Source organism: Notothenia rossii, assembly GCF_949606895.1.
Source record: "Notothenia rossii genome assembly, chromosome: 4".
Classification (NCBI taxonomy): Eukaryota; Metazoa; Chordata; class Actinopteri; order Perciformes; family Nototheniidae; genus Notothenia; species Notothenia rossii.
In genome coordinates this window covers 77,714,526-77,726,819 of record NC_136902.1, presented here as the reverse complement: position 1 = coordinate 77,726,819, position 12,294 = coordinate 77,714,526, and the positions used below count along the sequence as shown (strand labels likewise).

Sequence of the window (12,294 nt, the reverse complement as noted above, 5' to 3'; positions counted from 1 at the left end):
GCATTGAAAACGGTCACCCGAAAGTTGCTCTCTGCGTCAGTGAGGCGGCTGTCTTCAGAAAGTTCATCAAAGTGTCTCTTAACTTTCCTAGCCCTGGTTGTTTCAAACTGTGTTTGACTTCCCCATTTAGTAGCCAGGGCAAGAGTGGCGGACTTCGCCTCATCAAATTGTCCCCTATACTCCACCAAAACACTGATTGCATTTTGCAGTAGAGTAGATGCTTTGAGAATATCCGCGTCTTCTGCTTGCAGTAAATGTGAAGCACAATTTATGCTTTCCAAAATCTTGGTCTGCATGTTGACCAAAAATAGAAAGCTAAATTTGCTTATGGCATTCTTGAGTGCACTTGCTTCATTGCGCTCATCCTTTTTGTCACTGGTAAGGGATATTTTGACGAGGGCTTTTATAATGTCTCCATATCTGTGCCTTAACGCAACAAGTGCATCATGGCGAGATGATCAGCGAGTGGGACATAAGCGTTTTAATGTGATAGTTCTGCTCTCTGGCGTCATTAACTCACTGAGCAATGCCCATCGTTTGATACTGTGACCAACAAAGTTGTAGAGCGTCTCTACAGTGTCATAGAACTGCTTCACTCCAGGGACATTTTTAACAGAGTCGTTGAGTGCTAGGTTGAGATTATGAGCAGCGCAATGAACATAGTGGGCAAGGGGCTCATTCTCGGCTATTCTTGCTTGCACGCCACTCATATTAGCCGCCCCATCATAGCCCTGTCCGCGACATTTAGACAGATCTAATCCGTTTTTCTCTATAGAACCAAGGATTTTGTTTTCAAGCTCTGAAACTGATGAACCTTCAGTCACTTCAAAACCCAAAAAGACTTCATTGATCTGTATATCTGTTGCAATATCCATGTCGTTCTTAACAACAGTTATGTAGCGGTAAACCTGACTCAACTGGTCTATCTTTGACACATCTTGCGTTGTGTCCATGATGACGGAATACAATGGGGCTTCGTTTATTTCATCAATGATGTCAGCTTTCACACGTTGAGATAATATGTAAATAATCTCATCTTGAATCTGGTGACTGAGGTATTTCACTGACCCTTCTGGTCGGTTGATTAGCTCTTTCAAAACAGGGTCGTAGCGAGCCAATAATTCTATTATTGACAAAAAGTTGCCAGCTTTTCCCTGACCTAGAACCTCTTGATGGCCCCTGAATGCCAAGTTGCTTGAAGCTAGAGTGAGAGTTACATTAACAATGCGCTCCACGACCTGTCTCCAAAATTAGGCGGCATTACGCACATTCCTCTCCATGTCAGCGTCTATTGTGCCGTTGGTTTTCCACTGCTCATATACTACGCATGCACCAAGGTGTATTTGAGTGGATTCATGCCTCTCAATTTTAGTAGAAAGATGTTTCCATTCTTTTATTCCGTTTACCCATGCATTGTTGTAGAACGGTGCCTTTCGGTTGGCAAAAAGCCAGCAAGGCTCACAGTAGCAGCAGTCCAATTTTGGGGAATAGCACATCCAGCTACGTGGAAATTTCATCCCAACTTTAGTGGTGGAGGTGTAATAGCTTTCTGAAAAGCAACGGTTATCCTTGTCTTTGGGAAATGGACCTTTGGGTTTGCATGGGCCCATTTTAAGGATATATCTTTTGATATTGGCGTCCTCAATGTTTTCAAAATAGTTTGCCCGATCAGTCGGAAAACGCTCCAGAGGATAATTGCAGGACACATCATGATCCGTGGTCTGAGTTTCACCCGTAGGAGTAGCGTGAGGAGGAGACCTGTTGCTGCTTTCATTCCCAGTGTCCGGTACTTCTTCACCTTGCGGCGAAGCAGGTAAGGAGCCGGAGGGGGAGGGGTGCGGCTGGTCAAGCTTCAGGCCTGGCTCTCCTCTAGACGAGCAGCTAGCAGCTGCTGAGTCGTCCCTATTATTATTATTATTATTATTATTATTATTATTATTATTATTATTATTATTATTATCATCATCACTACAGCCGAGAGACAGAAAAGGAAATAAGATAGGCGGCCGAGCTACACGAAGTAACAACAACCATGATATCAACATTTACCACAAACTCACATTTTCTTGCTGACAGACGTGTGTGTCCGTGATTGTAGCCTACCTGTAAATATGGCTAACCCTCACTAACGTTGTTGGCGGGCTGGGGCTCGGGGATGAAACACGGCTGGCAGTGGCAACCAGTGGCGTTTTCTCCTGGAGGCAGTGCTTGAATTGGGCCGGTACTCACCGGTAGGCCTACGCAGTACCGGCACTTCTGATTTTTACCCATGTGGTACCGCCACTTCTTACTGAGTACCGGCAAGGTGGCGGTACTCAGTAAAATGCCGGTACTCAGCCGCCGGCAATATACGTATATATTGTAAACGCAACGCAGCGCAAATGTGGGTCTGACTCTGCCTCACAGAGGGTGACTGGCTGTCTACATGACATGGCCTGCCGACATTGCCACTTTCATACAGATCATACTAATGCCCTCGATTGGTCTCTGTGTGTCATTCAAGCTCGGGAGGGTGTGTGTTGGTGTATGTGTGGCGCGAGCGAGCGAGAAAGCGCGCGCACCGGTTACGTGTATTGTTGTTAGCATCTGGTGCTAGCTAGATGCGCTAACGGATATAAGGAGCTGTTTCAACAACAAGGTGGAGGGAAAGTCCTTTGCTGTCAGACTGAGAGGCTGATAACTACAGCTCTGGTGAAGTAAATTACTCTCTGAGTCTTTAGATAGTTAACTTAGTTTAAGTTATCTCAGTGGGTCTCAAACGGTTCGGTCACCTTTATGTAGACTTGCCACCCGTTCCTTGAAATACGTATTTGTTACGTAATTGGGAATTAAATGTTGCGTTCCGTATTGAACCAATACGGAACGCAGTTTGTCCCGTATTTTCACAATCTGTCCCATGCACGTCTGTCACACACACACACGTGAACACTGAACTAACAATAATGAACAAAATAAAGGACAGGAAATATTAAAAACAGCAAAATATGTTGGCGGGAGGTGCGCAAGACCTTCCGCGGACTCTCCTCTCTGCTCTGCCTCTGTGCCAAATCCTGTCTGTCTGCCTGTCAGCCCGGCCCGGCCCCTTTGCGCTGCCTGTCGTCGTTACGCTCGCTACGTTACGTCATTACGCCGCTCTGTCGCGGCGTGATTTTTAAAAACAAATGCAAGATGTCTTCAGATACGCCACCTCGTCCTCAAAAGAGGAAACACCGACAACAGAAATACAGACGAGAATGGGAAGAGGCAAACCAGTGGCTTGATAGGGTCCCTGAAGATGACTACAAGGCAAATTGCAAAGCATGTCGCAGAACATTTTCAGTGTCGCACGGTGGGCTGTCTGATGTCAAACAGCACGCAGCCGGGGATCTCCACTCAAGAAATATCAGAACACAAAGGAGCCAAACACCAGTGTCACAGTTCTTCATAGCTGAAACATCTCCTGAAATTGATTCGGTATGATATGGGACCAGGGGTGGGTAGACTCTACCCACCCCTGGTCCCATATCATACCGATATGATTTTAAAGTCTATTAAATAAACGTGTATTTAATATTATCAATATAGAATGAAATGTAACCATAAAGAACATCTCTGATTCAGAATCAGAACTCTTATGTTGTTATGCTAATGCTGCTCATTTGAAATTATTCCTAATAGATTAACAGCAAATAAATACTGTGAATAAATAGGCCTACTGTGAATAAATACGATTGATTGATTGATTGATTGATAAATAAAATAAATAGTGACAACAATATGAAAGTAATAATCTGACATCATCCCATTCCCCCCTTTAGATTACTGCAGCTGAGGTGACACAGGTATACCACACAGTAAAACATAACCTCAGCTACAACAGTGCTGACTGTGGACACAAGCTCAATCAAAAGACTCTATCTGATTCCAAAATGGTGAAGAAGATGACTTTGGGGAGAACAAAGCAAGAGGCACTGGTGAAAGACGTCCTGGCCCCGAAGGCAGTGGGTGATGTTCTCAAGATCTTAACATCACCACCCCTCCCATTCTCCATACAGACCGATGCTTCCAATAAAGGGAACAGGAAGATGTTTCCCCTTGCTGTCCAGTACTTCACTCCAGAGTCTGGTGTCACCAACAAAATGCTGGACTTCATAGAGAATCCAGATGAGTCAGCTGCTGGGATTGTAGCTCTCCTGGAACAATCCCTTGAGAAATGTGGCTTGTCAATGGATCAAGTGACTGCATTCAGTGCTGACAACACAAATGTCAATTATGGTATTCACAACTCTGTTTTCACCAACCTGAAGAGAAAACAAAACGATCTGCTGCGAGGAAACTGCCATGCCCACATAGTGCACAACACAGTGAAGCACGCCCTTGACAAGCTTACTGTAGATGTGGAGAATGTTGTGCTGAAGGTCTATGGCCACTTCTCCATTTCAGCAAAAAGAAGAGAGTCACTCAAAGAATTTTGTGAGTTTTGTGACGTTGAATTCCAAGAGATCCTACGACATGTGACAACCAGGTGGCTCTCCCTCAATCCAGCCATCCATCGGCTGATGCAGACCTGGACTGCACTGAAGTCGTACTTCATCAGTCTAGGAGACGAGTGTCCCAAGCAAGTGCAAGCTTTGTTAAAGCTCAACAGAGACTCAACTGTGGAAGATGAAGACATTGTGGAGATTTACCTTCTTTTCTGCAACAATATACTCTCCCTCTTTGAGGAAGTAGTAAAGAGCCTGGAGAGCAATAGAACCACCTGTGTTGAGTTGTATTCCATCATGGATGAATTCAGGCAAAAGCTCATACAGAGACGAGACGACCAGTTCTATGGGTACCTAACAAGGCAAAAGCTGCAGCGCCTCCTCCCTCATGACGCACACATGGCAAGGGCCGAATTCACTGCATTCCTCAATACAGCCATTTCATATGTTGAGAAATGGTTCGACTTCTCCGAAGAGAACTGGCTCTTCTCACTGCAGCCTCTCTTACTCCAACATGGCAACCTGACCTTTAATCAAATTGAGAAGGTGGCTACCAAACTCAACCTCATCAATAAACTGAAGATGAATGAGCTTTACGATGAGTGCACCACAGCCAATACAATCCTGAGGAGGCTCAGAGAAGAATATTCTGATGCATGGAAGTCCAAGGGTGTGGCTGCGAGGTGGATGGCTCTGTTTAAAGAAGTGGATGTGCCCAACATGCTCTCCATCATGAGACACATCCTGAGCATCCCAGCATCCACTGGATACGTGGAAAGGATCTTCTCCAGAATGACCAACAAGTGGAGTGACTGCAGGAGCAGGTGCTCAGTGGAGCTCATCAGGAGTGAGCTCCTCATTACTCTGAACTTTGAGCAGACCTGTCCAGAGTTCCACACCACAGCTCTGAAAGACAAGGAGCTGCTCAGTGCTGCAAGAAGTAACAAGAAGTACTCCTGGAAGAAGAAGTGAGGAAGAGAGGGGACTGTTTAAACCTGTTCTAACAAAAAAAAGGACATAAAGGAGTTGAGGGAAGCTATGCACTTTATTTTTTATCTGTTTATTAGTTTTATGTTATGCACTTTCTTTAGGCGTATCTTGACTCCACTGGTGGCTCCCAGTTATGAAGCAGAGGGTATGCGGCCAGGTTCAGACTTGGCTCAGGGAGTGATGTTATCAATCTTTTCATTTGTCATTTTGTTCAATCAGATAATCATAACAGGTTCACAAAAGTGTTTCATTTTAAGATGATTCGTAAAAGAGTCCTCAGGCAGGCTTTGTTACAGCTGTTACAGCACTTTATATGCATATAATACAGACTAGCATATGCTCAAGTTCAGCCTAGGTCAGTCTAATCACCCGTAACAAGTTTACAAGTGTGTTTCATTTCATTGTTTTCTGCCTTAAGTTTAATTGTTCCCAAATGTTACACTTAAAGCACATTCTATTGTAGCTTATTTAATTTAGGTGCTGTTCTGTTTCAGTTAACGTGCCCTATGCAGGCAGGCTTTGTTTAATTTATTATGGCTATGCTCAGGTTCAAATGTTACACTTAAAGCACATTCTATTGTAGCTTATTTAATTTAGGTGCTGTTCTCAGGTTCAGGCTAGTTCAGCCTATGCACAGTATGTATTTAAACATACAAGTGTACAAGTTCATTGCTAATAAAGCACTTTAAACTAAGTATGACTACAGTAAATGCTTTCTTGACTACCCCTTCCTTACTGACCACCAAGTGACCCCAGGGCCCAGAGGCTATTATGGTATGTGAAATCATGTCAATTATTTAAATCAAAGCATTTTGGTTCATATAAAAAATAGATATATTTCTATGCATTTCAGGAGTTTCGGACACCCGCACGGCGTGAGGGGTGTTCCTTATTTCTATTTCTGAAAGGTGGCAACCCTACCTTTATGTAAACACATATTTCCATTTGAGGGGCTAGTGATTAGTAAAATATGCATGAATAATACAAACAAAATGTTAACTAGGTGAAAAAAGGTAAGATAAACTTGTTGACAGCCAAAACTAGTCTTTGCTGTTGCCTCAAAGAGGAGCAGGGGGGAGAGGAGGGAGACAGGAGAGGCCGATTCAGGAGCCCAGACACACTCACAACTATAAATGAACCAAAAACAAATAAATAAACAAGTTTCAATGTTTTTTCATATTGGATATTGTATGTTATTGGTTATGGCCATGTACTTATGATTTTATGATTATTTAAATGTATACATTTTTGTTTCATATGGGTGTAGTCTCTTTATTTCCCCCTCAAAATGCACCAGATTGATGCATTTAACTCCAACATTCAAAAACAAATCTTACCGGGTGAGCATGCCCCCGGACCACCCTATAGGATTTGAGTCCCGGCCCCACTGTTCCCAAATAGATTTGCAATTTTTTTTAAATAGTAACCCATCTCCATATGTTTCTTTTTGGGTAGTAGATTTAAACTAGAGGGCTATCACTTTGTGCAGCAACGCTATTGACAAATAAATCCAGCAAAATGACACAAAAAACTGGTAGTGGCCTCAGGGACGAGGAGTCATTTAACCAGCCAGTAGGAGTCAAGCTTTACTTTCTTTTATATCCATAAAGAAAAAGTAAATCTGTTTACAGTTGTTTCATTATGGATGTTGAGAGGTATCCATATATCTCTTCATTTTGCTCTCAAAGTGCACCAGATTGATGCATCTAACTTCAATATTTAAAAAGAAAATGTTCCCGGGGGAGCATGCCTCCGGACCCCCCTAGACTAGAGGGTGTCAGGTCCACTCCCCACTTATAAAAATAGCACTTTACCACTGCACCCCCTCTGATCTCAGATGCACCCTGAGTCATTTTGTTTAAGTACAGTGAGCCTTTCTAAAATATACAGTAAAGAGACAAACCCACCAGCATTATAGGATATACTATGACTTTGTGCCAAATACTTGTTGCTGATTTAGAGTACTGGCACCTTTTTTATTCCAATTCAAGCACTGCCTGGAGGCCAAGGGAAGCCAGGCTTCCCCTGTTTTTTCGGATTGTAGTTATAATTTTAATAAATAAATAAAAACACTTCGTTTAGTTTCGGAATTTTTTTGTTGTGTGTTGCTGCCGGCCCGTCTCTCCCCCATTCTCATTGAGTATTTTACAAAGAGTGAAACAGCGCCCCTCTAGATGTTATGGTGAAACAGTAGATTGCACTCTCTGTTGCGAGAGGAGGCCAGCCGAAATTTGCTTCCCTTGGTGAAAAAAATGGAGGGATTGACCAATCAGATGAGGCTCACGTCATGCCCCTGCCAACCTGTGATTGGTCAGGGCCATGCCAAGGGAAGCCAGAGGCGGCTGGCTTCCCTTGCCTCACAATCCAATCAAATCGCATCAATTTAGTGGTGCAGTGACGCGTCCCAAAAAGCGGAAGTAAGCTGCGCTCGGTTTCCCTCGACAAAATAGCAATGGGATTTCTCCATAGGATTTTGGAAAATAGCTCGAAAAAAGGTCAGTGGAAAACGAACCTGGTAAATGCACGTTTTGTTCAGTCGGATAATATCCACATGTCTACCCTACTTTTATAATTTTCGAATCATAAATCTAATCGATAGAAGATAGATAGCGTCACTGCACCACTCTCACCGCCGTCAGAAAGTAGCAAGCAACTGAAGCAAGTGCAATTATGGAGGGTGGAGATTTGGAGTATTTAATCAAAAATAATTGTACTAAACTTCCGCTGCAGCAGCAACAACAAATACAATCTGATGACAGGCCAATGCCCAAACTGGAGCTGTGTACAGCGAGGAACAAAGGAGCGAACCGGGGACGTAAAACGTTAAAGGTCTCCTGATTTAGTTTGTGAATGAATGCTTATTAGAGTTTCGGCTGGAGAGTGCGTGCGGACCTGTCGGTCAGATAACAGGCGTGTGTAAGTCCTGCATCTGTATGATACAAATGTGTGTAAAATGATACCGGGCGCTGTAATCACTCATCTGGTTACATTTACATTGACCACCACCCCCCCCCCCCCCCCCCCCCCCCCACCCCAAAAGAAAGGACGTATTATTGGCTTCCCCTAATTTTTTCCCCACGCCACGCTACTGGTGGCAACAACTTCAGGTTCATCTCCCGCAGGAGGAGGAGTAGGGCGAAAAAAATATCCATCTAGCTTGGACAATTTGGCTTTTTCTTGGTCCTTTTTATCTTTTTCTTTGCGTTTTGTAGCTCCACTTTTGTGTTTATAACTGCTCATGCTTAGGCAGTGCTCTGTTGAATGACAAGTGATTGATGATGACGTTGACGTTCATTTACGTATGATGTTGATGGACGGCTGTTGATGACGATTTTACACAAGATACATTTGGAGACAATAGAAGGGATTCACTTGCAATTTTTCCTGTTTTAATGTTAAATGTGAGTGTGAAAATAGCAGCACAAGTTCAACTCATATTATAGGCTACAATGCTTTATACCTAATATGACCACGAACGTCAGTGCACTCAGTGGCGCGAGGCAGCAGGGCCCGCCGGCGAATATCTCGGGGGCGGAGCCTGCTGCCTCGGCGACGGGCCCCCATTGGGTCCCGACCGTTCCGGGCCCGGGGAGCCCTGCCCCTACAGCCCCCCCTGAAGCTCCGCCCCTGGTGCTGCCCTATTTGTCAATTCTTCAAAGCTATTTAGGGTATAACTCTAGGTCTTAGATATAAAGTACATCAGTCTGTCTTTCTATTACCTCAAATTGGTTTTAAAGTGACATCAGTATGAGGCCCAATTAACTTTTAAGGTGCTCTGAGCTGTGACAAATGTTCAACAGGACGCTGTGTTTAATTGCCAGCCGACTGTAACCACATGCTGCCTGTCGTACACAGCTATAACATTCTTATATGGTAAGGGGGAGGGGACAGCCTGATTACACACCAGCCTACCATCCTGAAAATAGCAAGATATGAGTACCTGCCAGTTAATTTTCTTTTCAAATGAAAATAAATGGATACTCGCTGGAAGGTAGAAAAAAACTTCTTTTTTTTTATAGCTTTCAATTGCAACATTTTAACATAAAATGATAGTTATTTCAATCAGAAATGAATAAGTAGACAGTACAGTTGTGTATCTTTTCGCAGTGTATGTCACTCGTCTATAAGGGTATACCAGTGAGGGACAACTCTCCCCAGACAGATACAAAATTAATCTACTTAATCTACAGTCTCCAGCCGTGATATAGCCTTTGAATTGAAATTGGAACACATTTTCTAGCAGCATGGAACACATTTAAAATGTCAGGATATTGCCAACATATCTGCGATTTAAATAGAAAATTACAGATAAAACTTGTAGTGCCAGCTATACCTGTGTTTCATCAGAAAGCAACACTTCTTTAAAACAAGACCAATATGATAAGGCAGTAAAAGATGAGGCCATACGTCCTGTAGATTAGAGATCTTATAGCCAGTCACTGGCATTCTAGACAAGAACAAACCACAGCAAATAGTGCCAGAGCTAACAGACGCATTTGAAACTCGAAAGCACAATAACTCTCTATCACCATCTAACTATGTCCTGCTCATTATGTAGGACATGTACCTGCTTATTATGTCCCCAGCTGGTTCCATCACTCACTCGTTGAATGGAAATGAGTAGCAGATAGCAGCAATTTATATTCAATAAGCTATCGGTGAAAATATATAATGATGGGTAAACATTCAAATTTGGCTCAGTTAAACAATGTTATTACTATTATTTGTTAAAATCCGCTGACAATAATTTGCAAACATGTTGATATTGGTCACCATAAGGAAAATGAGTGCATCATGGAAATACACCATTAAAGTGACGTACAGAGAACATTTAAAGATTGTTCTGTGTGACTGGCATTGGTGAAAGTGATTGAAATATTTGCCTGGATTTCACGTACAGAAGTTGCTGTTGTGTGAACCATGCATGGTTACACAGCTTAAATAAGGAAAGCTATTATTACTTAAATCGTTTCTACTCTCTAGATTGAAATATAAATCATGTTAAATGGAGCTAAAATGAGAGCCCATGCTTTTTTGCCTTCTTTCTTGTGGTGGTTATATTGGTGTTTGTATTGCTCTGCTGCAATGCTGACACGCTTACCACAGGGAGTAAAGAGTAACACACTAAATCAGCCATTTCACATCACCCTTCAGTTTTTTTTAGGGTTAGGGTTAGGCTTGGCCAGCTACGGATTTTCACATCACTGGGTCACTTTAATGAGGAGGGTGGCTTCCAAGCATTACATCTACAGTACATACATTAACACATAATATTGACCTCATTTAAAGCTAATTTTGTATTATATTTTTGAAAGACGGATAGATCTTTTTGTTGTCTTATCGTTCTCTCTGTCTTAATACAATCTGTTTTCAGTCCAACCTTCATCCTGAATTATTCCCACTTATAGCACGGCCTTTTTTTGGTTAATGCTGTTTGCCATTTTCATTGTTTTGTTTCCTTTTCTTCCTCCACACTAAAAGCACCACTGCTCTGCTTGCACTTCAACCACTAATCCTCTTAACATGGTCACCTCTTTTCACCTCCTTCCCCTTTCCCTATAGCGTTTCTTTTCTGGAGTGTGGCTCTAATTCAAACAGACATATGTAAGTCAGAACTAATCTGACATGACTATTTGTTAGTACTTAATGTGTCCTTCAGGGCCATCAAATCAAAGTGACGACAGATTGACATTTAGCAAGGCAGATGCGCTAGACCCTCAAAACCTCAGAGTTCAGTGGTAATCAAACTCAAACATAAAACATAATGTAAAATAACCTGGTTTAGCTTTGTAACTTAAGATGTAATGAGCAGCTTCTGTCCCTTAAAGGCAACAAAGGAAATCACATGTAAGCTAATTCCTTTAAAGCAACTATACAGTATACTTTTACTTTTCAGGACATTTCTTCGTCACATTTCTCAAACATTTTTAACACACCTATAAAAAGGTTAAATGAAAGTCAGATAATATCTCAGTACCTGAACGCTTACTCATACTACAGCAGAGAAAAGAGGTAACCATTATTACTGCTTAGTCCGAGGGGCCAGATATTAGTTTAGGAGTAACACAATGCATGAAAAATAAATCAAACATCTTACATTTAGTGGTTGGTGAAGAAAGTAATTACAGTAGGTTGTTGGATAAAATGTTGACATTTTATGCTTTTCAAACAACCAAACCTATATTTATTTACTTTTCATTGTGTGAGTTTATTTCTTAACATTGAATAAAGTGCTGCTTTAGTCCTGCAGCTGGAAATCTTAATAACTGTGCCATTTCAGTCCCCTTTTATCTTCAACTCCTCCACGGTGGCTCGCCAATCAAACATTCAGTTTTCTTTCAGGCTCATACAAAAAGACCTGCGTGCTCAGAGCTCTTACGCATTTGGAAGGATAGTGCGCTTTATTGAGTGGTCCGTTTTAAAATGGTTGTTGTAGAATAGACTAGATTTCTGAGCTCAAATGTCAGATCCTCATCATGCATTCAACAATAGAGATATGGAGCAACCTTCCCCAGAAAAGAGGGGGAGAGAGGGATAAAGGATGAGCTGGGGGTTTCAACATTATTAGACGCTGCCTTCACTGTAGCTGCTGTCAATATGTCAGCAGGGGTTCCTCTGAGAGGCCATTACATTACAAAGGGCACTAGAAAGAAACATCGGTAGAGGAGTGACAGCACAAGTGTCAACCCAAGGGCTTCACATGGGACTGTACATTCAAGTGTATTTAAGCTGAAGTCTTGCTCACACATTTTTGCATGCATCCTCAATTTGTTGTTCTAATGTACAGAGCAAAGTAAATACAACTACATCCCCTTTCCTTACTAATTTTCTCTCTCATTCC

The 12,294-nt window shown here is 42.3% G+C and overlaps 1 protein-coding gene across 2 annotated transcripts in view; it reads left to right on the top strand.

Annotated features, from left to right (window-relative positions):
- The first annotated feature begins 2,582 nt into the window (after positions 1 to 2,582).
- The window catches only part of LOC307038247 (prolactin-releasing peptide receptor), a 44,520-nt gene continuing 34,808 nt past the window's right edge, over positions 2,583 to 12,294 (top strand). Inside the window, exon 1 of one of the 2 annotated variants that reach the window (XM_079679617.1) lies at positions 2,583 to 2,691. The gene's annotated coding sequence lies outside the window, so the exon portion shown is untranslated. Of the gene's footprint in view, positions 2,697 to 12,294 lie in introns of both variants that reach the window. The other variant, XM_079679618.1, reaches the window with a different exon arrangement.